At 41.2% G+C, this 25,782-nt stretch overlaps 1 protein-coding gene across 7 annotated transcripts in view; it reads left to right on the top strand.

Annotated features, from left to right (window-relative positions):
• Positions 1-25,782, top strand: part of clcn5b (chloride channel, voltage-sensitive 5b) — a 130,629-nt gene that overhangs the window by 42,566 nt on the left and 62,281 nt on the right. For 2 of the 7 annotated variants that reach the window (XM_072270683.1, XM_072270685.1), the window contains one exon: positions 10,588-10,758. The exons of 4 other annotated variants lie outside the window; for them this stretch is intronic. The gene's annotated coding sequence lies outside the window, so the exon portion shown is untranslated. Of the gene's footprint in view, positions 1-10,587; positions 10,759-15,151; positions 15,277-25,782 lie in introns of all 7 variants that reach the window. One more of the 7 variants, XM_072270684.1, reaches the window with a different exon arrangement.

Below are 25,782 nucleotides of genomic sequence, written 5' to 3'. Positions count from 1 at the left end.
TGAACATCTACGTTCAGGGCCCCAAACAGTCCTTCCAGGTGAGGCAACACTTCACCTGTGAGTCGGCTGGGGTGATATACTGCGTCTGGTGCTCCCGATGTGGCCTTTTATATATTGGCGAGACCCGACACAGACTGGGAGACCGCTTTGCTGAACACCTACGCTCTGTCTGCCAGAGAAAGCAGGATCTCCCAGTAGCCACACATTTTAATTCCACATCCCATTCCCATTCTAACATGTCTATCCACGGCCTCCTCTACTGTAAAGATGAAGCCACACTCAGGTTGGAGGAACAACACCTTATGTTCCGTCTAGGTAGCCTCCAACCTGATGGCATGAACATCGACTTCTCTAACTTCCGCTAATGCCCCACCTCCCCCTCGTACCCCATCTGTTACTTATTTTTATGCACTCATTCTTTCTCTCACTCTCCTTTTTCTCCCTCTGTCCCTCTGAATATACCTCTTGCCCATCCTCTGGGTCACCCCCCCCCCCCTTTGTCTTTCTTCCCGGACCTCCTGTCCCATGATCCTCTCGTATCCCCTTTTGCCTATCACCTGTTCAGCTCTTGGCTCTATCCCTCCCCCTCCTGTCTTCTCCTATCATTTTGGATCTCCCCCTCCCCCTCCAACTTTCAAATCCCTGACTCACTCTTCCTTCAGTTAGTCCTGACGAAGGGTCTTGGCCTGAAACGTCGACTGTACCTCTTCCTACGGATGCTGCCTGGGCTGCTGCGTTCACCAGCAACTTTTATGTGTGTTGCTTGAATTTCCAGCATCTGCAGAATTCCTGTTGTTTGTTGTTATACTGTGTAATGAGCTCCCTTTGGAACAGTGCAAATGATTATAAAGGAAATTGCAAGTTTGAAAGTTTGGTAATTTTGGAACGCACTCTAGAAAAGGCAGACTGCTGGATGGATTGATAGGAGTTTTTTCTTTGTCAATGTAATGGATGTTCACAGCTTGAACTAGAATAGCTTTGGGAGTGCTAGGCATAGAACTGGATGACATTGAGAAGTGTTGTAACTGTGGTGTGTAGTTTTATTTGTAACATTATGTTTCTGAAGGGAAAAAATAATATCAAAGAACAAGAGTAATGTTCAAAGGTGGAAATGCAAGACATCCTGAATTTTTGGAAACCTTTATCTTAATTTGAAGTATAGATTTTAATTAGGATTATAAGGTCTCTGAGGTTTTCTCAACATGAGCAGGAACTTTGAAGAAATCCAGCAATATCTCTTCAGATCTGTCTTTCAGAGTCAAAATCAGAATCGGGCTTAATATCACTGGCATATGTCATGAAAACTGTTGTTTTATGGTTACAGTACATTGCAATACACTTTTAAAAAATCTATAAATTACATTAAGTATATAAATGATATATAAGCAAAAGCATTCAGGTCTCTGGCACTGAGTCTGGCTTTGTGGTTCAGAAGGGAAGGGGGGAAGAAGAGGCAAGCTGTTATGATAGTAGATTCAGTGGTTAGGGGAACAGACGGGAGGTTCTGTTGCCAAGAATGAGATTCCTGGATGGTTGTTGCCTCCTGGATGCAGGAATCAGTGACTTCTTGGGTTGAATCCACAGCATTCTTCAGTGGGAGGGTAAGCAGCCAGAGGTTGTGGTCCACATCGGTACCATTGACATGGGTAGAAAGAGTGACAAGGTCTTGCAAAGTGATTTCAGGGAGTTAGGTGCTAAGTTAAAGGACAGAATCTCCAGGGTTGTGATCGCAGGATTGCTACCTATGTCATGTGATAGTGAAGCCAGAAATGGGAAGATCATACAGTTTAACAGATGGCTAAGTAGATGGTGCAGGAGAGAGGGCTTCAGATTTTTGGATCATTGGTTTCTCTTTCATGAAAGGTGTGAACTGTACAGATGACACAATTTGCACCCAAATTGGTGGGGGACTAATATCCTTTGCTAGTGCTGCATGTTGGTAGGGGTTAGAACTGCAGGAGGATTGGGAGCCAGAGTGCCATAGCAGTTAGTGGCGTGGTTGTGGGGAAAGATGTTGTTAAGCCTACGTACAAAGTCAGGAATCATGGTGGGACTAATGTTCTGAATTAAGTATATTTCAGTGCAAGGAGTATTGGAAGAAAGGCGGATGAGTGTAGGACATGGAAGTATGCTATTGTAGCTATTAGTGAGACTTGCTTGCAGGAGGGGCAGGACTGGCAGCTTAGTGTTCCAGGGTTCCGTTGTTTGAGACGTGACAGAGCAGGAGGGATTAAATTGGGAGGGATGACATGATTAGTCAGGGAAAATGTCACAGCAGTGCTCAGAAAGAACAGGCTAGAGAGCTTGTCTGCTGGGGCTATATTGGTGGAATTGAGAAATAAGAAAGTAAAGACCATGTTAATGAGATTATATTATAGATGACCGAATGGTCACCAGGATTTAGAAGAGCAAATATGTAGAGAGATCACAGACTGTAGCAAGAAACATACGGTTGTGCTGGGAGGTGATTTTAGCTTTCCAAGTATTGACTGGGATTCTCATACTGTAAAAGGGCTGGATTGGATAGAGTTCGTCAAATGTGTTCAGCAAGGTTTCCTTAATCAATACATAGAGGTCCCAAATGGAGAGAGTGCAATGCTAGATAGAGTAGAGCAGGTAACAGAAGTTTGTGTAGGGAAACATTTTGCATCTAGTGATCATAATAGCATTAGTTTCAAGATAATTATGCAAAAGGATAGGTCTGGTCCGCAGCTTGAGATTCTAAAGTGGAGAGTCACAATTTTGATGGCATCATACATGTGGATTGGGACAGATAATTTTCTGCCAAAGGTGTACTTGGCAAGTGGGAGGCCTTCAGGAGTGAAATTTTGAGAGTACAGAGTTAGATCATAGAAACATAGAAAACCTACAGCACAATACAGGCCCTTTGGCCCACAAAGCTGTGCCGAACATGTCCTTACCTGAGAAATTACCTTGGGTTACCCATAGCTCTCTATTTTTCCGAGCTCCATATACCTGTTAAAAGACCCTATCGTATCTGCCTCCACCACTGTCGCTGGCAGCCCATTCCACACACTCACCACTCTCTGCGTTTTAAAAAACAACAACTTACCCCTGATATCCGCTCTGTACCTACATCCAAGCACCTTAAAACTGTGCTCTCTCATGCTAGCCATTTCGGCCCTGGGAAAAAAAACCTCCGATTATCCACATGATCAATGCCTCTCATCATCTTATATACCTCTATCAGGTCACCTCTCATCCTCCGTCACTCTAAGGAAAAAAGGCCGAATTCACTCAACCTATTCTTATACGGCATGCTCCCCAATCCAGGCAACATGCTTGTAAATCTCCTCTGCGCCTTTTTCATCGTTTCCACATCTTTCCTATAGTGAAGTGACCAGAACTGAGCACAATACTCCAAGTAGGGTCTGACCAAGGTCCTATATAGCTGCAATATTACCTCTTCGCTCCTAAACTCAATCCCATAATTGATGAAGGCCAATGCACTGTATGCTTTCTTAACCACAGAGTGAACTTGTGCAGCAGCCTTGAGTGTCCTATGGACTCGGACCCCAAGATCCCTCTGAGCCTCCACACTGCCAAGAGTCTTGCCATTAATACTATATTCTGTCATCATATTTGACCTACCATAATGAGCCACCTCACACTTATCTGAGTTTGTATGTTCCTGTCAGAATAAAAGGCTAGGATAACAGGTTTATTGAACTTTGATTTTCGAGAGATATTGAGGCCTGTTAAGAAGAAGGTGGTCCATAGGAGATATAGGTAGGAAGAAGAAATAAAGAACCTGAGTATAAGAATTGCAAGAGAATGCTTAAAAAGAAGTCAGGAGAGCTAAAAAGAAGACATGAGATTGCTCCAGCAGACAAGGTGAAGGAGAATCCTAGGGGCTTCTATCGATATATTAGAGCAAAAGAATAGCAAGGGACAAAACTGGTCCTCTGGAAGATCAGTGTGGTCATCTATGCATGGAGCCAGAAAGAGATGAGGGAGATTTTAAATGGATTTTTTTGCATCTGTATTTACTCGGGTGATGGACACTGAGTCTACAGAACTAAGAAAAAAACCGGAATCAAGTTTAATATCACTGGCGTATGTTGTAAAATTTATTGTTTTGCTGCACCTATACATTGCAATACAGGATTAAAAACCTATTAATTGCCAAAAGAAATATTTATTAAAAATAAATCAGAGAGGAAAAAATAGTGAGGTAGTGTTCATGGATTCATTGTTCATTCCCATATCTGATGGCGAAGGGGAAGAAGTTGTTCCTGAAACATTGTCGGTGTGTCTTCAGGCTCCTGTAAACTTCATTGATGGTGAGAATGAGAAGAGGGTGTGTCCTGGTTGATGGGAGTTCTTAATGATGACTGCTGCCTTTTTAAGGCTTTGCCTTTTGAAGATGTCCTCTGATCCTGTGCAGTAGCCCCTCCATACCAGACAGGGATGCAGTCGGTTAGAATGCTCTCCACGGTACAGTTGTAGAAATTCGTGAGTGTCTTTGGTGACATACCAATTCTTCTCAAACTTAATAAAATATAGCCGCAGTAGTGCCTTCTTTATAGTAGCATCATTATGTTGGGCCCAGGACAGACCTTCAGAGATGCTGAACCAGGAACTTGAAACTGCTGATCTCGTGATGTTTCCTCGACTTCTTTCTACAATCAATTCTTTGGTCCTACTGATGTTGAGTGCAAGGTTGTTGTGACACCACTCAACCAGCTGACCTACCTTGCTTCTGTACATCTCCTCATCACCATCTGAAATTCTGCCAACAATAGTTGTGTTCTTGGCAAATTTATAGCTGGTATTTGAGCTGTGCCTAGCCACACAATCTTGGGTGTAAAGACAGTAGAGCAGTGGGCTAAGAATACCTCCTTGAGGTGCGCCAATGTTGATTGTCAGGGAGGAAGAGATGTTTACAGTGATTAGTGGTCTTACTAGGAGAACTTTCTTCTCATGGCTGAAGAAGAATGCATAAAATACTATTTGAAATTATTACCACTGCCATAAACCAATTGCCACACACGTGATTTATTTGGCTTTTGTGGTTCCAAAACATCTTGGCCTTTGAATTTCCTGGTTATGCTTGAAAAGCTGGTATATAAGATTTCAGGCAAGCTCAAACTGAGATGAAAATAGAAGTCATTACAGGGCTGCAGGAAAAGAGATTTGTATCGAGTGCATTGATAAACTTGAATTTCCAGCTTTAAGATTGAATTTTCTGAATTGTTAAGAAATACCATAATTCACTAGTATGGTGTTCAAGTGGTTCCAAGTACTTTTATAAAACAAACAATATTAGTGGAGGTAGAACTTTAAGATTGTCAGCATCCTTTCTTTTACTGATCAGATTAGCTGATATTTACTGAATTAGTCTCAAATTTTTTTTAGAATAGTATACCGTGTTGGTGAAGATATTACAGCGATCCTCAAATGCAAAAATATGGTTACCCTGTGCCAGTGAATATGTAGTCCACACTGTTTCACCAATGGCTACTGGAACGTATTTATTATCTAGTATATAATGAAGCTTAGTGTTTGTATAATTGCAGTCTTCACATAGCTTGATGTAGCCACACACAAAGGTCACCATCTTTACAATGAACATCGTATCCTTGCATACCTCTGAACTGGTTCCTTTCCCATCACTTTCCTTCATGCTGAACTTAACCCTGCATTGAACACGTTCTCCTACAATTCCATTCATTTTTTCCAAATCACAAAGATGTGGCTATGGAATCTGTTTGGTCTCTAGCTATGAGCCAAGCATGTCCAAGCTTTGTCTCCTTGGCTGCATAGATTAAATACCAATGTCCATATGTGTCCATTAACTCCCACAGGAACTTTGGCAACATCTTTTCCCACCTTGCTTCCATTCTATTCCATTCTCTCAGCTTCTCTGTCTTTGCTCTGGTAATAAGACTTTATATTTCATTGCCTTTGAGATCATAAACATAAGAGATTCTGAAGAATATCTGGACTGATGAAGAGTCTTAGCCTGAAACATTGGATGTTTATTACCCTCCATAGATGCTGCCTTATTTGCTGAGTTCTTCTAGTGTTGTCTTTAAGGTGTCTTTTTTTTTAATTCTGGCTTTCCCATTACTATAGTTAAAAGGGCTCTCAGTTGTGCCTCCTCTTTCCCTGTACTTTTATTATCAGCATCTCTTCTCTAAATTATAACAAGAGTAAAGAGCTCATCACACTCCCTACCAGCCTTAATAATTCAGTAGATCATCCTCCATAATTCCAGTGGCATCCTACCATTAAATTCATTTGATGAAAAATGCGACATCTTCTCTTTTACAGTACACAAGCAAAGTAGAAAGGGCAGCCTTGGTAACTCCATGTTTGATCAGAAAGCAAAATGCAGACACAAGAGACTGCAGATGCTGGAGTCTGGAGCAACACATGAGATGCTAGAGAAACTCAACAGGTCAGGCAGGAATAATAGACCAAAATAGACTGTTGTCATTTCAGGTCAAGGTGCTTCATCTGGGCTGAAAGATAGAGGGGAGGTAGCTAGTGTAAGATGGTAGAGAAAAAGAGCGGAACTGGAGTTATCACATGATAAGTGAGTCCAGGTTTAATAGGAATGGTTGATAGGCAGATGGGGAAAGGGAGAGTGGAAATGGTGCCTGGAGCTGGGAAGAAATAGGTGAAAATGACAAAGGGATGAAGATGATGCAATCTTATAGGAGAAGAAGGTGGAGTATGGAATAGAGCGAGGGTGGAGGGGAACCAGTGGGAAGTGTGTGTCATGGGCAAATAAAAAAGATGGAGGAGGGGAAAAAGGAATGATGATCAGAGCCAGGTAAATCTGGAGTGGAAAGAGAAGGAACAGGAGGGAACAGTTTCCAGAAGTTGGAGAATTCGGTGTTCATATCACCAGTAGAATGTTAGGTGTTGCTTCTCTACTTTACTCCTGGGAAATTGAGACAACTGCATCGGACTCCACTGCATTGATAATGGCATTGGAGGTGGTTACTGCACTCAAAATTGAGCTTAGCAACTTCACCTCCAACTTCCACCCTACCTTATTTACTTGGCCTATCTCTGACCCTTCCTTTTCTTGGTCTCTCTGTCTACAACTTAGGAGATAGCTTATTAGCTGACATCTGCTAAAACCCATTAACTCCCACAGCAATGTTGACCACACCTCCACACACTCCGGCACTTTTGACGATGCCATTTCTTTATTGCAGTTCCACTGTCTATGTTGCATCTGTTCCTTTGGTCCTTGCCTGCCATCCTGTCAGCCTATGCACCCAGCATATCATTCTTTCCAACTTCTACCATCTACAATGGACCTCACCACCAGTCACATCTATCTTTACATCCCTTTTCCGATTTCAACAGGAATCACTTCCTGGTCCACTCATCCCTCCCTCTCCTCCCCCTGTAAATGCCACCTGTTTAACACCTGCTCCTATGCTTCCTCCTTCATCAGGTTGTGGCTGAATGTAAACTAGAGGAACAGCCCCTCTTATTCTGCTTGGAAAGCCTACAACCTGGCAGCATGAACATTGAAATCACAACCTTCTGGTAACTGCTGTCTTACCCCTGCCCCCTCCCCCACCTCATTCTTTTTCTCTTCCCTCCTGATCTACATAGCTCCTATCACCACGCCTCTTTCTCCTCTTCCACCTATCCATCTGCCCATCACTCGCACACTCCTTCCTCTGGTAACCCTCGCCAACTACTCTCCTCTACCTTCTCCACCACTCTCTCTTTATTTCATATTTCACCTTCCTCTCCTGTTATCTTTAGCCTTTCCACCTATCTCTTCCTCATTTCTGTCCTTTTCCCTCCCCATCATCCTACCAAACCCCTCCCCTACCCCTTGCTCATGTTCATCCACCCCTATCACCTGTCAGCTCCTGTTCCACCCTTACCCTCCAAATTTTTATACAGATATTTCTCCTCTAAAATCAGGGGCGGTGCTAAGGTAGTACTGGCTGGGGCTATAGCCCCAGCAGAAATTGCAATAGCCACACCATAGCACCACCAAGGAATTAACTGCAGCTGCTTTGCTTTCTCTGTATAGTTTTGAATACAGCTTGTTTCTCCAGCTGATCTAGTGAAATAGCGCCCCCAATTACCATAGCACCCACGCAGCAATAAAGTTATAAACTCTGTCAGATCCACTCTACACTTCTGCTTATTTGTTCGTTGTCAATGTCTTGCCGTTGCTGTCCTCAGATCAGTTAAGCTGATCTAAGATCACTTAAGGTGGTGATGTCACTCAGTCTCACTCATGCAAGAGATTGATAGTATACATCCAGGCGCAGATTCATGGGCTCCCGAGACTAACGGATGCCACACTTGCACATTGTGCTTTTACAAGCTAGGGTCGACCTGGCTCGTGCATTATTTTGGCCGGCGTGAAAAATGGGTCGATTTTTAGTCAGAAAACGACCTCATCCAGTGGAATCAGTGGTGTCTCAGCCTGAGCATGTCTTAATTGAAAGTGACATGCAGAAAGGAGTAAGTGGGGATGAGGACGCCAGCAGTTCATCGAAGGAGTGTGAGGGTGAAGTAGAGGAACAAGAAATGGAACGGGATTCGGAAGGGAACATGGATGAAGCTGCTCTTAGTGCGAGTGGGAATACTGTTAGCGATGTTACCCAGCAGCCTGAGGAAGGACCCCGTCGGCCAGCATTGAAAAAGTACCCTTCGCAACAGTTTGGCAATCAGCAAAGGAGTATTCATGGCTGGTTTGACCTGTACTCCTGGCTGGAATATTCAATCACAAAAGATGCTACATTCTGCTTCGCATGCAGGCATTTCCTGTGTGGAGGACATGGGTTCCATTCTGAGTCTACCTTCACTGTCACCAGTTACCACAACTGGCGGAAAGCTACAACAGCTTTCAAAGCCCACCATGTAAGTGCAGCTCATAAGTTTGCGATGGAGGCATGGGCCGAATTCAGATTGAGAAAACAAGATGGTTCAGAATTGGGAGATATGCTTGATAAAGGACATGCAAAGATTGTCCAAGAAAATTGTGGGTATATGAGAGCAGTGGCTGTGTCTCTACGCTATACTGCGTGCCAACGCATTGCCCAGCGAGGACATCGGGAGAATGATGGATCTGGCAATAGGGGAAATTTTGTTGAGTTTCTCAGTATAATTGGGAAGTTTGATAAGACTGTAGCTAAAAAAAAAAGAAGAGGACAAACCTGGAAATGCAAAAAACACCCATCACGATATCCAAAATGAAATTATGGGTATTATGGCAGACATGGTCAGACGTCAAATAAGTGCAGAGATCAAGGAGGCTGGATATTTTGCCATCATAGTGGATGAAAGTAAAGATGAGTAAAAAGGAGCAAATATCAGTGGTGGTGCGGTATTTGAATAACGAAACAGTGCTTGAAGAACTCTTGCACTTCACTCCAGCAGAAGGGTTGGACGCAGAGTTGCTTCTTAAAAGCATGGAACAGACACTCGCCCAGTGTGTTATTGATAAGAACGCGTGTATAACAGTGTTATGACGGGGCGGCAGTGATGTCCGGGTGCAATAACGGGGTACATGAGAGGTTCAGGAAAGAGGTCCCGCAGGCATTATATATACACTGCCATGCTCACAGACTTAACCTTGTTTTAGTGGATGTTGTGAGCAATGTACCACAAGCGGGTGAGTTTTTTTGAAACTCTGCAGCTGCTTTACAACTTCTTTTCAAACTCTGTTGCCCATGATCTTTTCATGAAGAAACAGAGAGAACTGGAATCAACTGCACAGCCCGTGGAGTTGAAGAAATTGTCAGATACATGCTGGGTATGGCAGTATACAGCTTTGTGGGCTATAAGGAAATCACTCCCTGCCATTCTAGCTACACTACAGGATATTATGGGTCAACCAAATGCATGGAGGAAAACGGAGGCCAGAGCTGTAAATGGACTGATTGACGAGCAGTTTGCTTTACTTCTCACTCTGTTTGAGGATTTATTCCGAGTCACCAAGTTCATGTCAGACCAGCTACAATCTCCCAGTTTGCTTTCATCTGCTGTGGACTTGGCTCAGTCTGTTATCGATGTACTGTCAGCAAAACAGGGAGAGGAATCATGGAGTGAAATTCAGACAAGAGCTAGGGACCTGTGCGTCAAGGCCGGTATACAGAGCAGACCACATGAAAGGAGACAGGCCCAGCCACCCCGCCGCCTACATGATTTTGTTGTTGAGGCCCAAACTGAACACACACCTGTCACATCCTCTGATGACCTTTGCAACCACTATCCAGTTATAGACAGGCTTCTGACTGAAATGAAAAGATGGTTCTCAACTGAGACTGGGAGTGTTCTGACTGGAGTCTCAGCATTGAGTTCCAAACACAAGATCTTCCTAGACAAGAATTGTCTTTGGCCAATGGCCCAGTACTATGGAATGACTGAAGTGAACCTGACTGCAGAGCTCATCAGGTTTGGCATCTGCTGGAAACAAAACAAAAGCAAGGACAGATAGTGAATGACAGTGGAATTTCTAGCTCTAATGAGACCCTACCACGATGCATTTATAGATATATACAAACTAATCTGCATATCACTGACTCTGCCTGTTACATCTGCCTCATGTGAACGGAGTTTCTCTTGCCTCAGACGCGTCAAAAACGACTTAAGGAATAGCAGCAGCGATGCTCGGAACAGCAACTTGGCTCTGTTGGCCATAAACAGCCGGAGGACCAAAGCACTTGACATCCAGAAAATCATTGATGCTTTCGCCACCAATCACAACAACAGACGGATTGTGCTTCTCTGAAAACATTAATGGTGAGTGCAGTTGATTTTTTAAAAATTTGGGCCAAGACTAATGCTGATTATTGTTATTATTTTGTGGTGGATTCCCCATTGTCCTTATGTTTCCTGCAAATCCTAAAATATTACATTTACTGCTGTTAGGCCTACTGGTTTTGCTTAGACTTCCAAGCAGTGATTCTGTTGATTTTTGTTTTAAATTCAATGGCCGAATTAATTGAGGTGTTGCATGGTCAGAGTACGATTTGTCCAACTCCTGGTAAAGCCTTGCATCTGTTGTTTGCCTTATTTGACTTTAACAACGGTGTATCTTTTGGCATTGCTGTCTATGTGATGCGAATAGCAGTGGGTTCGTTTTGTGTTTTTCAGTTGAAAAGCATGCATTTGACGCTGATTGTGGGATTGGTGCATGATTCACGTTGTCCGCTGTTGCTCGGCTGCTCTGTTTGTTTTTTTTTTGTTTATGCTCCGTGTAGCCCAGGTTGTCTCCAATGCCATTGACACTGTAACAGTTCACTTCTATATTAGATCTATCAATTGCTGTTGCTTGTTAATCAACAGAGGCATTTATAGTAGGCACATAATGCTTGAAACTGACTTTTTAACGCCACGCGTCTGGTCTTGCGAATACATATTACCATACAGTGCATCCCTCAGCACCATCACTGAATAATTCAGTCCCTCTGTAGCACCAGCAAGAAAAAACCTCTGGCGCCACCACTGTCTAATATGCAGTCCAGATAAAGCATCTCAGTCCAAAATGTCGACTGTTTATTTTCCGATGTAGTTGCTGTCTCAACCCCGTAGTTCCTCCAGGATCCATGTGTTGATGAAAGCTTCTAGTTTCCTATACATTCATTTGTACTGTTACACTTGAGTACGGCTTATAGAGCAGTTCTATCCAGTTATGGATTCCTTACCCAGACCTCAATTAAGAGAGCATATCCAAAGTGTATTTGTGCAATATTCTGAGGTCTTCTGATCTAAATTGAATTGATAAATGCCCTCCTCCAATCTTCTTAATTAGAAAATGTACTCTGGTCTGCCTAACGGCATTATTTGCAACTGAGTACTAAGACTGGCGCATCTTGAAGGACACAGTGCAGCTTAGTTCAGTCATAGGAGAGGGCTCAGTATTCTATACTTACCTCAATATACTGATGCAATAGGGCCTGAGTTATGATTGAAACTAAAAAATTGGTGCATGTTAACATGATGTGAATAGTGTAAGCAAATGTAGTGAAATGCTTGCTACTTGAAATAGATAATTCTCTCTATTGTCCATGTTATTAATAAAATATTCTTTTGGTAGGGAATAAATGTAAAATTATATTAGTACCTGATTGAAAACTGTAGTTCTATGCATAATATACAAAGCAAAGCTTAAACTTGTTAACTGTCCGAACGTCAATTTAAATGTTGATTGTAATCACTCTCACACACACACCACTTCCTTTGCAAACTGGTGGTTTTCTTTTCCTCTTCTTCAGTAGCTGACGTCTGAAGCAGTATAAGTGTGGGCATTTTGTTCATTTGTTGAAGGATGACGAGCACCCTGTTAAATTGTAATGTAATTGCTTCAGGGTTATGATAATTCTGGGAGATCATTTGATTATCGTATAGTAAATCGAATCTCTGCTAACAAGATCCTAAAATGTAATAGTTTCATTTCCTGGTTGTATCAGTCTAGCACACCAGCTTTGAGGTGGCAGTGTGTACTTGCAGGATGGTTTGCTGTACAGATGATTTCAGCTAATTGAGACACATTGGGACCAGTGCATTTTGGCCCAATTAAGTGGCTACCCCAGTTCGCCGGAGTTTCATGGAAATAGTTAATAAGGTATAAAAAAGACAAACTACGATTTAACTGAGTAACATATTATGTATTTAAATGAATTATAGAACAAACACTACCAAAACTACTACAGTACTATGAAACTACGTATTAGTTCTTAATAGATATTCACGGGGTACGCTTTTGATTCACTGTAAATGAACAAAATAAGCACAGATACAAAGTGCAGATAATGGACTGCCTTGAAATAATGCTTTCAATGATTGCATCCTCCAAATCTTAACATTTTAACATTGGAGATTATTGCTAATACCTTCAAATTCTTTGTAGTTCCTAATGTTGAAGTGGTGAAATCGTTTCATTTTCACTCCCTGCCCCCGCCATTTCTGGTGTCTTCAAGCCTAAATGCTTGAAACTGTAGTGAGCAAAGCAGTTTTGAATTTTCTTACTGCTTATTACAAAAACCACTGCTTTCTGAACACAAACACACACAAATTATGCTATTTATCTGTTTGCTGTAAGCACGGTATAGTGTCTGATGGTCACACGGGTTCACACACTGATGCTAGTTAGAAATTGTTCAGCGACAGCCTCCTGTCCCATTTAAATGGCATAGTGTCCCAAATAAGTGAAGGGAATCCAGTGCTCTTTCAATTTGTTGATTGTTCTTTAAGTGTTGCCCAATTAGCTGGAATCCACTGTATTTCCAGAATTGTAGAAAATGAGTTCATTGATCATCTACCTTTTGAATGAATAATATTAACTATGTAGCTTGAAGAAGTCAACAAGTATAAGTTAATCGCAGTTTGAGGAACTACATGAGAAAATGGAGAAGGAAAATTACATTAAAGTTCTGTTCTCTGAAAAATTTCTCCTGACAATTTTACTGCAGAAGCCATAAAGATCGGGTAGTAATTTATTTTGTTACTTTGTTCTAGGAAATTTTCTTCTCTTGCATTTTCTGTTCAAAGTTCTCGACTCAAAACACTTAGTACACCTTGGTTGATGGATCAGTTAGTAATTTTATTTGTGAACTAATAAATACATTTCAAAGTAATTATGTGCATTAGAGATTTTGATCATGAAGTGATCAATATGCAGTGAGGAAATCTGTGCTCAGAAATGGAAATTCCCCACTTGATAACAATGCTTCATGAAAAGTACTCCTTTGACTGGTAAATGGTTTACCCTACCTGTGGTCATGGAAAGAGCTAAACAACTACAAGTCATTTTCATAAGCAGATAGCTAATGTCCAAATTTATGAACTAAAGCATATATTTTAGCCAAAAATGAAAATCAAACTGATTTGGAGCTTTACATTGTATATGTGTCACTATTATTTTGGACTCTAGAACTGACCAGAGGATTGGTTTCTCTTAACCACTTTGAAGTTGAGCACTTTCATGTCCAAAGTACTGTTTAAATTGTGACAATATACTTTTACAGTCAAATGTTATCAAAACATTTCTTTGTTGTTTAATTAAAACTGAGTTTAATGTTAAAGTTTGTTACAAGGTAGGTTTCCTTTGTGAACACTAAATTAAAGTAATTTTATAATTTTCTGTTAAATGTTTTTTTTGTTTGGAAGGGGATTTCTCATAAGGTGAAGGATTCTTGTGTTTAATTAGTTGACTTTTTGAACTCTTGTAAATAATTTGATCAATTTAGCACCTAATATTGATCTTGGGATGGGGTTAGGGGTTGTTGGATAGGGTGTAGGTAGAGAACAGGTCTGTAGAATGAAATTTGTTAAATCCGAATACAAGAGACAAAATCATGAATTTGAAACCAGTAATTTTGCAGTAATTTTGAGATGCAGGTTAAACAGCCCCTATCTACAACAATGTCACCAGAGAGAAGCACAGTTCTGTACAGTCATCATCGTCATCAGGTGCCGTGCCCAGTTTGAGCTTTGACTGCCATGGTCCACTCAATTCATCGGTATTCATTTCCAGTTCTCTGGCTGCTGTTTCCATCATCATATGTCTTTGTCTTCCTCTTACTTTCTTCCCTTCAATCTTTCCCATAATTACCGTGCATTCTAACTCCTTGTTCCTGATCGCATGTCCAATGAAGTTACGTTGCCTTTTCATGATCTCATACATTATTTCTCTTTTTGTGTTTGCTCTGTTCATGACATCCTCGTTAGATATTCGTTTCGTCCATGATATTCTTTGCATTCTCCTCAAAACCCACATCTCTGCTGCTTCAATTTGTTTCCTCATGTTACTAGATATATGTACAGTATCAAGCTTTAATGGAGGCAATCCAATATTATTTGCCTCTCATTACTTCCTCCTTAAAATGTTACTTTTTTTTTGTAATTGGTAAATTCTGCAGTGGGAAATAGCTTAGCAAAACCAGATTTGAAAAAGAGCCTATAGTGAAAAAGAGCCTATATCATGAATAAATAGGTAATAATTAATTTTTCTTACTAATATGACTTTCTCTTATAAGGTTGGTTACTTTGAATAAAAACTGAATTTTGTTGAGATGCATTAACCATAGCAACTTTAAATTACTGCTTCAGTCTTACCTATATGTTATGGCTATTGGTAACAGTTATTAGGCATTAACTTATTTTCATTTTGTTTGTGTTTCCTCTTTTGAAGACATGATTTTTTTTAGTAGTTGATGGAATGTATATGAGAAGCACTGCTTTAGAACTGGTGGATCACTACATTAGCTTCCAAAAAGTAAAATTAAAACCACCTCTGAGGAACATTTCATCCCCAATGTAAGCATTTTCTATCAGTTTTTCTTGAATGGTGTACACAATGGGTCATGTGTCTGTGACTAATGCTACATTAAAGTAATTAAGCACTGATTTAGCTAAGGCTGGACCACATGACCTTTCTTCTATATTGTTTGTTTCTTACTAATAGCTTGATAAAGTTAAGAGTTGAAATATGCTGATTAAGATATACCATTGGCCAAAAGGTTTGTCAAAGGCGTATTGTAGAACGCCAGTTTGTGGAGAGATCTAAGTAGTTGCTCATTACTTCTCAAGTTGCCTCTCCTGTTGATTGGTTCAGATTTTCTTATTCAGAGTTGTAGTTTCTGGTTCTTGAATATTTTAACATATCCTGAATTAAATTAGATGCATTTTACACATTTAGGATGTGATATTCAGTTTCAAAAATTCTGCTGCTGCAGCTGTTACTCCAGATCAACATCCATTTTAAAAAAAAGTACTTAGCTCTCTGGGAATTTTGCTGAGTAGCAAAATATTTTTGTGCAGCTTTTTAATATGACCTAAACTCTACAGATCTTGTCTGTGTAAATGGGCGACATCTGGTGAACCCCACAGAAGCTTGTTCAGATTAATGACATAATGGGAAATCGATACAAAAAGTCGAGGCACTAACCATAAAAGGAATAACAGAAATGTGGTATAAAGCAGAAGATGCTGGAAATATTCGTTAAATAGAGTCCTACCGATAAGTTTTGGGAGGAAGGGGAAAAATAATCCCTCTTCAACATACTATTTCACTCAGACCATCAAAAAGTGAAGTCTTAATTTCAACCAATGATATTATGTAAGGCAAGCAAGAAAGTACAGAGGAAATTTACAAAGGTGTTGGAACTGGAGGGACTATGTTATGAAGAGAAGTTGAGCAGGTTGGCATCTTGTTATGTGGAGCATAAGAAAATGAGGTGTGATCATATAGTGTATAAAATTATAAGGGACGTAGGGTGAACATGCACAAGTCTTATTTTCCAGATTTGAGGAATCAAGAACGAGCGGGCATAGGTTTAAGGTAAGAGGATAATAGGAACTGAGGGTGAAACAGCTAGTATTTCAGTTCAAAGTTCTTTCATCAAAACTGGGAAAGTTTTTTTTTAAAGTTGTGAAGAGAAAAGGAGAGAGCTGGAAGGACAAAAGAAAATGCCTTGAAAGAAAAAGGCCAAGGTTGTCTGAAAGTGATCCCAATGTTTTATGGAGCCATCAAATTAATAACTTCATGAGGACTATTAGAAAAACAAACAAACAGATAAAAGATGTGAAATGCAGGTCTGATTTGTTTCTGAAATCAAATGGAGAGTACTAGAAATGCCCAGCAGATTGGACAGACTGTGGATAGACAGAAATTGAGAGTGGTAATGGTGGGCAACATTACAGCAGAACAAACACTGCAACTTTTTTATTCTAAGCTTATACTTGGAATTTTTCATCCTAGCGTCATTCAGCCAATCTTTTCTGTACTGTCAAGTGCTTTCACTTCCTTCTTAAAGTACTGAGATCTATATTGAGCACATTTTCCAGTTGTTGGCCTAACTAATGTTAACATCAGTTTGATCAGTGCTGTCATCCTACATACATTTATTTATGAATCTTAGTTCTCAGGCTGCTCCAAAAAGCTAGCTGCTTGACATAGTGAAATTCAGTATTGAATGCAAGAGGCTGGAACATTCTTGATGTGAGATGAGGTGCTGGCCCACAAGTTTAGATGGGCTTCATTGGGACAGTGCAGGTCAGTGTGAAAGGTGATACCCTCTAAAACTTGATGAGCATGCTGTAATATGTAAGTATTAGGAAAGAAAGAAAAGATAATTGCCTGCTGATTGGCAAGAATAGAATGTTGCCTGTGAGTAAGAAAGGATACGACTAATGGAGAGAGGAAAAGCAAAAGCCATGTGATTTAGGGTAGGAAAGGTTTCATCATATTACAGAACTCTAAGTAGTGGAATGTGAAAAATATAGAGACAAATGTATGAAATGAGTGGAAGTAAAGATAATTACAATCCTGAAGGAGTTCAATGTTCCCCATTTAACATAACAGGAAAAAGTGAAAAGTGGAAGTTTCTATACTGTGGAAAGTATCTTTCTGACTCAGTATGTATTGTCCAGCAAAGAAAGTTCTGCTAGAAAAAAGGAAATGGTCTACAGCAGAAAATCAGCATGTGTGAATTTCTAGATTTTAGTGATCATAACGGTTTCCTGGAATTGATACCAGTCAAAAGGAGAGTATTTGGCTTACTAAGCCCCTGCTGATTCTTGTAGAGGATAATTTTTCTCGGCGGTTGATCGGGGCAGGACTGCACAAGCGCGTGTAAGTCGGTCTGTGAGGCAGCGGTAATATTTAAAAGAGAGCAGTTTGATGGAGCGGGTGATGGAGTAGAGGGAGACAGAGTAGTAAGGCTTTGGCGAGCAGAGGCTGAGGACGAGCTTCACTCCAAGTGAGGTAAGGCCAGGTAAGTTCCTTTAAAAGGAGAACGATCTGCAGCGGTATTTTATTTGAAGCAAGGAAGATGGCGAGGCTGTAGCGTTTTGGGTAGGTCATGACAGCTGAGATCAGCCTGTGATTTGTTCATCCTGCAGCATGTGGGAAATCAGAGATATTTCCAGTGTCCCTGATGACTATGTGTGCAGGAAATGTGTCCAGCTGCAGCTTCTGGCAGACCGCATTGAGTTGCTGGAGCTGCTATTGGATTCATACTGGAGCATCCGCGATACTGAGAAAGTTGTGAATAGAACGTTCAGTGAGTTGGCCACACCGCAGGTAAAGGCTACACAGGCAGAAAGGGAATGGGTGGCCACTAAACAGCGTAGCAGTAGGCAGGTAGTGCAGGAGTCCCCTGAGGTCATCTCCCTCCTAAACAGATATACTGTTTTGGATACTGTTGGGGGAGATGTCTCATCAGGGGAAGGCAGCAGCAGCCGAGTTCATGGCACCATGGGTGGCTCTGCGGCACAGGAGGGAAGGAAAAGGAGTGGGAGAGCTATAGTGGTAGGGGATTTGATTGTAAGGGGAATAGATAGGTGTTTCTGCGGCTGCAAACGAGACTCCAGGAGGGTATGTTGCCTCCCTGGTGCAAGGGTCAAGGAGTCTCTGAGCGGCTGCAGGACATTCTGCAGTGGGAGGGTGAACAGCCAGTGGTCGTGGTGCACATAGGTACCAACGATATAGATAAAATACGGGATGAGGTCCTACAACGTGAATTTAGGGAGTTAGCAGATAAACTAAAAAGTAGGACCACAAAGGTAATAATCCCTGGATTACTACCAGTGCCACATGCTAGTCAGAGTAGAAATAGGAGGATATTTCAGATGAATACGTGGCTTGAAAAATGGTGCAAGGAGGAGGGATTCAAATTTCTGGGGCATTGGAACCAGTTCTGGAGGAGGTGGGACCGGTACAAACAGGATGGTCTGCACCTGGGCTGGACTGGAACCAATGTCCCAGGGGGAACGTTTGCTACTGTTGTTCAGGAGGATTTAAACTAATGTTGCAGGAGGATGGGAACAAGTGCAGAGAGACAGAGGGGTGTAAAATGAGGGTAGAAGCAAAAAGTAGTAAGGTGAAAAGTAAAAGTGGCAGGCAGGCAAATCCAGGCCAAAATCAAAAAGGGCCACTTTTTAACATAATTGTATAAGGGCTAAGAGTGTTGTAAAAGCAAGCCTGAAGGCTTTGTGTGTCAATGCAAGGAGCATTGGTAACAAGGTGGATGAATTGAATGTGCAGATTGTTATTAATGATTATGATATAGTTGGGATCACAGAGACATGGCTCCAGGGTGACCAAGGATGGGAGCTCAACATTCAGAGATATTTAATATTCAGGAGGGATAGACATGAAAGAAAAGGAGGTGGGGTGGCATTGCTGGTTAGAGAGGAGATTAACGCAATAGAAAGGAAGGACATTAGCTGGGAGGATGTGGAATCGATATGGGTAGAGCTGCATAACACTAAGGGGCAGAAAACGCTGGTGGGAGTTGTGTACAGGCCACCTAACAGTAGTAGTGAGGTTGGGGATGGCATTAAACAGGAAATTAGAAATGCGTGCAATAAAGGAACAGCAGTTATAATGGGTGACTTCAATCTACATATAGATTGGGTGAACCAAATTGGTAAGGGTGCTGAGGAAGAGGATTTCTTGGAATGTATGCGGGATGGTTTTCTGAACCAACATGTCGAGGAACCAACTAGAGAGCAGGCCATTCTAGACTGGGTATTGAGCAATGAGGAAGGGTTAGTTAGCAATCTTGTTGTGCGAGGCCCCTTGGGTAAGAGTGACCATAATATGGTGGAATTCTTCATTAAGATGGAGAGTGACATTGTTAATTCAGAAACAAAGGTTCTGAACTTTAAGAAGGGTAACTTTGAAGGTATGAGACGTGAATTAGCTAAGATAGACTGGCAAATGACACTTAAAGGGTTGACGGTGGATATGCAATGGCAAGCATTTAAAGGTCACATGGATGAACTATAACAATTGTTCATCCCAGTTTGGCAAAAGAATAAATCAGGGAAGGTAGTGCACCCGTGGCTGACAAGGGAAGTTAGGGATAGTATCAATTCCAAAGAAGAAACATACAAATGAGCCAGAAAAAGCGGCACACCCGAGGACTGGGAGAAATTCAGAGTCCAGCAGAGGAGGACAAAGGGCTTAATTAGGAAAGGGAAAAAAGATTATGAGAGAAAGCTGGCAAGGAACATAAAAACTGACTGTAAAAGTTTTTATAGATATGTGAAAAGAAAAAGATTGGTTAAGACAAATGTAGGTCCCTTACAGTCAGAAACAGGTGAATTGATCATGGGGAACAAGGCCATGGCAGACCAATTGAATCCACACACATCAAAGTTGCTGGTGAACGTAGCAGGCCAGACAGCATCTCTAGGAAGAGGTACAGTCGACGTTTCGGGCCGAGACCCTTCGTCAGGACTGACTGAAAGAAGAACTAGTAAGAGATTTGAAAGTGGGAGCAATTGAATAACTACTTTGGTTCTGACTTCACTAAGGAGGACATAAATAATCTTCTGGAAATAGTAGGGGGCCGAGGGTCTAGTGAGATGGAGGAACTAAGGGGAATACATATTAGTAGGGAAGTGGTGTTAGGTAAATTGAAAGGATTAAAGGCAGATAAATCCCCGGAGCTAGGTGGTCTGCATCCCAGAGTGCTTAAGGAAGTAGCCCAAGAAATAGTGGATGCATTAATGATAATTTTTCGAAACTCTTTAGATTCTGGATTAGTTCCTGAGGATTGGAGGGTGGCTAATGTAACCCCGCTTTTTAAAAAAGGAGGGAGAGAGAAACCGGGGAAATACAGACTGGTTAGCCTGACATCGGTGGTGGGGAAAATGCTAGAGTCAGTTATCAAAGATGTGATAACAGCACATTTGGAAAGCGGTGAAATCATCAGACAAAGTCAGCATGGATTTGTGAAAGGAAAATCTTGTCTGACGAATCTCATAGAATTTTTTTGAGGATGTAACTAGTAGAGTGGATAGGGGAGAACCAGTGGATGTGGTATATTTGGATTTTCAAAAGGCTTTTGACAAAATCCCATACAGGACCTTAGTGTGCAAACTTAAAGCACACGGTATTGGGGGTATGGTATTGATGTGGATACAGAATTGGTTGGCGGACAGGAAGCAAAGAGTGGGAATAAACGGGGCCTTTTCAGAATGGCAGGCAGTGACTAGTGGGGTACCGCAAGGCTCAGTGCTGGGACCCCAGTTCTTTACAATATTTATTAATGACTTAGATGAGGGAATTAAATGCAGCATCTCCAAGTTTGCGGATGACACGAAGCTGGGCGGCAGTGTTAGCTGTGAGGAGGATGCAGGGTGACTTGGATAGGTTGGGTGAGTGGGCAAATTCATGGCAGATGCAACTTAATGTGGATAAATGTGAGGTTATCCACGTTGGTGACAAGAACAGGAAAACAGATTATTATCTGAATGGTGGCCGATTAGGAAAAGGGGAGGTGTGACGAGACCTGGGTGTCATTGTACACCAGTCATTGAAAGTGGGCATGCAGGTACAGCAGGCGGTGAAAAAGGCGAATGGTATGCTGGCATTCAAGGGGACTCGAGTACAGGACCAGGGAGGTACTACTGCAGTTGTACAAGGCCTTGGTGAGGCCATACGTGGAGTATTGTGTGCAGTTTTGGTCCCCTAATCTGAGGAAAGACATTCTTGCCAGAGAGGGAGTACAAAGAAGGTTCACCAGGTTGATTCCTGGGATGGCAGGACTTTCATATGAAGAAAGACTGGATCGACTAGGCTTATACTGTCTGCAATTTAGAAGATTGAGGGGGGATCTTATTGAAACGTATAAAATTCTAAAGGGATTGGACAGGCTAGATGCAGGAAGATTGTTCCCGATGTTGGAGAAGTCCAGAACAAGGGATCACAGTTTGAGGATAAAGGGGAAGCCTTTTAGGACCGAGATGAGGAAAAACTTCTTCACACAGAGAGTGGTGAATCTGTGGAATTCTCTGCCACAGGAAACAGTTGAGGCCAGTTCATTGGCTATATTTAAGAGGGAGTTAGATATGACCCTTGTGGCTAGAGGGATCGGGGGTATGGAGAGAAGGCAGGTACAGGGTTCTGAGTTGGATGATCAGCCATGATCATACTGAATGGTGGTGCAGGCTCGAAGGGCTGAATGGCCTACTCCTGCATCTATTTTCTATGTTTCTATATTTCTAACTGCATCAAACCCATGCAGCATGCTATTTCCCTGTAACTTTGCAATTTATCCTACTCCCAAGAATTTTTGAATAATGGGAGAAGAATTGATAAGCACTCCTAATTAATCTAAGTAAGCGTTTTCCCTTTTATTCCTGTAGTATCTTTGGCCAAAAGTTTAAATCTTTGCCCCCTCCTTGTACCATCTGTCAATGGAAATAGCATGCCTCTACTTAAGCTATCTGTAGTCGTGATCCCGTATACTTTATCAATCTAACCTTCTGTGCTCCGAGGAATATAGCATAGCCTTTTTTTTCTAATTTTGCATCTGGTATCTCTCATTCAATAAATCATGCAGTTTCCCTTGTAGCATGCTACACATATAAGCTTTGTGTCACCAGAGTTTTGGAAACGTTACCCTGCATGCTCATGATCGGCATTATGTACGTACAAATAAAGCAATAGTGCTGAATATCACTGTCCACTGCTTTCCAATCTGGGGCAATCTTTAAGCCGCTTATTACACATTAATTCCATGCATCTTAATTTTGTTGTCCAACCTTATTAAAATTCCATGCAGACCACTTCTAGTGTGTTTCTTTCATTAATCTTTTTAATCACCTTTTTAGAAGTTTACGATAGGTTACGCAATCAATCTTTGCCTTTTACAAATCTATGCTTGATAACCTTGATCAATTCGAACCTCTCCAATTGCCTTAATAATGTTTTTGTTTTGAAACTTCCCTCAACTGCAGTTGAAGTGACTGGTCTGGCATGTCCTAGCACCCTTTTTAGAACAAGTGCATATTGCTGTCCACTTCACCTTTTGTAGTACTAACTTCTTTACAGTGTTCAAACCCCTGCTTCCCGCCTCCCCTCCCCCCTCAACCCCCACCGCCTTCAACATCACCGCTACCTCTTTCTATTCAAATTCTGGCAGCATATCCTTCTTTTTAAAAAAAACACAGAATACTGAATTTAGTATTCCTACTAGGCTTTCTGTCTCTATGCGTGCATAATTTTCTTTATCCCTAATCAGCCCCAATACCTCTCTTCATACCCAAATTTTAAATATTTTAAGAAGACCTTTGAATTCATTTTACATTAACTGTAATTGATTTCTTGTTTTATCTTTGCTTATATTTTCCTTTTTACTTTCACTATGAGGTTAATATATCTCCTTCATAATCTTTTTTATCTTCATTGTTACTCATGGACCTTCGTCTTGCATTCTTGCTACCATGTGGAATGTATCTAGCCAATATCTGAAATAAGTTTCTTTAAAGATGTTCTTTAAAGATGGTGGGTGGTTGTTATAGTTTTGCTTTATGAATACTTTGTTCCCTTTTATCTTTGCCAGGTCCCTTTTCTTCTCGTTGGTGTTAGCCTTTCTCCATTTTAGGTTCATTTCCACTTCTAATTTCTCTTTTTCCTTCATGAATATTATTGTTCCTCAAATATTTTCCCATTAAGTATGGTGCAGTTAGCTTGTATTGTAGCTCAAAACTGAACGGAACAGTACTTCCTTTACAATTGAGTCAGAAGCTCAATGACTGAGGGAGTCTTCTTGAATACATTTCAGATAGACTGCTCCTCTGCACTTTATCCAATATATTGATTGGAACAATGTTAATTGAAATCACCCAGTATCACCACTCTGCAGCTGTTGCACATTTCTCTAATTTTCAGATATATTTTTCTCTCACACTCTGCTTCTATCCCAGATGAAGATTTAAAAAGTCATCTGCATTCTGCATTGAACGTCTGTCCTAATGGGCATGTATTCTTTAATGAGGTTAGGAATAGTTGCTAGGAAGATAAGGAACAGGGCAATATCACCATCTTGCTCAACCCAAGTTTAGATGACAAAAGGATTAATCTCCAGGTTATTAAAAAGAATGAAGGCAAAACTTACGATTCTGAAGTAGCCCCAGAATCTTGTTTTGGTAGACAGCCAAACGTGGACCACCTTCTATTTTGCTGTTGATTGTGACAAAGGCCTATTAAAGTCAGTGAAGGACTTGGGATGTATTGCACAGAAACAGGCCCTTCAGCCCATCAAGTCCACACAGACCATCAAGTATGCATTTACCATAAGCCTATTTTATTCTTCTTGTGCTCCCATCCTCTTCACCAAATTTTACCACTCATTTGCATATTAGCAGCAATTTACAGTAGCTAATTAACTTTCCTACCTGTATGCGGGAGGAAACCAGAGAACCTGGGGAAAGCCAAACCCACAGGGAAAGCAGGCAAGCTCTGCAAAGACATTGCTAGAAATCAGGATTGCACCTGGGTTGCTAATTTTGCTCTTGACATAGTTTCTGTATGTGGCAAGCAGTGAAGATCATATCTCTGTCATATGGTCTGAAATAGTACTAATATTCCAGCAGAAACTCCTTGTCAAGAGGAAGAAATCAGTTTAAAATGACATGAGTTGCAATTTTCTGTATTGTTTTGCCTTGATTTCTTGACTATGTTAACTCCTTTATTAAATATTGTTACAATACTGGCATTCTCAATTTGCCTGGACTTGTTACACTGTACCAGATATTGAAATACTTTAGAGATTCTGCATCAAGAGGTTCTTCTTCCAGAGGGCTGGGAATACATTCAAAAGTGACATCTATGATAGTTGACTTAAGTTTCAGAATTATCTTTCATATGTTAGGCTTCGCTTTCTTTAATTGCTATCAAATGCCATGTCTCTCCAATTACACGCTCACTGATGCCCAGTTGGAATTTCACAAAACCAGACCTTGCCACAGCCTTGGTCAAAATGTGGTCCAAACAGTTAAATTCTGGAATCAAATTGAGAATGAGAGTCCCTGGTATAAAGACTTATAGAGTCATAGAAAAGTACAGCACAGAAACAGGCCCTTTGGCCTATCTAGTCTGTGCTGAATCATTTAAACTGCCTACTCCCATCGAACTGCACCCAGACTATAGCCCTCCATATCCCTATCATCCATGTACCTATTCCAGCTTCTCTTAAACAGTGAAATCGAGCTTGCATGCATCACTTGCGCTGGCAGCTCATTCCACACTCTCATGACCCTCAGAGTGAAGAAGTTTCCCCTTGTGTTCCCCTTAAACTTTTTACCTTAACTCATGGCCTTTAACTGTAGTCCTAGCCAACCTCTGGGAAAAGCCTGATGCATTTACCCTATCTACACTCCTCATAATCTTGTATACCTCTACTAAATCTCCTCTCAAAGTTCAAAAGGTTCAAAGGTTCATTTACTATCAAAGTATACAACTCTATCATTCTTCTTTTATTCAATCTTTTACATTCCGAGGAATAAAAGTCCTGACCTATTCAACCTTTCCTCATAACTCAGACCCCTCAGTCCCAGCAACATCCCTGAAAATTTTCTCTGTACTCTTACAACCTTATTTACATCTTTCTTGTAGGTAGATGACCAAGACTGCACACAAATTAGGCCTCACCAATGACTTGTATAACCAATGTAACATTCCATCTCCTGTGCTCAATACTTTGATTTATGAAGGTCAACGTGCCAAAGGCTTTCTTTACAACCCTAACTACCTGTGCCACCACTTTCAATGAACTATGGACCTGTATTCCCAGATTCTTTTGTTTTTCCGCAGTCCTTGGTGCCCTGCCGTTCACTGTATAAGACCTAGCCTGGTTGGTCTTACCGAGGAGTACATCACCTCGTACTTGTCTGCATTAAATTTGATCTGCCAATTTTCAGCCCATTTTTTCCAGCTAATCCAGATCCCACTGCAAGCTCTGATAGTGGTCTTCTCTGTGCACCACACTCTCAGTCTTGGTGTCATCTACAAATTTGCTGATCCAG

Source organism: Mobula birostris, chromosome 10 (assembly GCF_030028105.1).
Source record: "Mobula birostris isolate sMobBir1 chromosome 10, sMobBir1.hap1, whole genome shotgun sequence".
Lineage (NCBI taxonomy): Eukaryota > Metazoa > Chordata > Chondrichthyes > Myliobatiformes > Myliobatidae > Mobula > Mobula birostris.
This window is presented reverse-complemented; position numbering and strand designations above follow the sequence as displayed.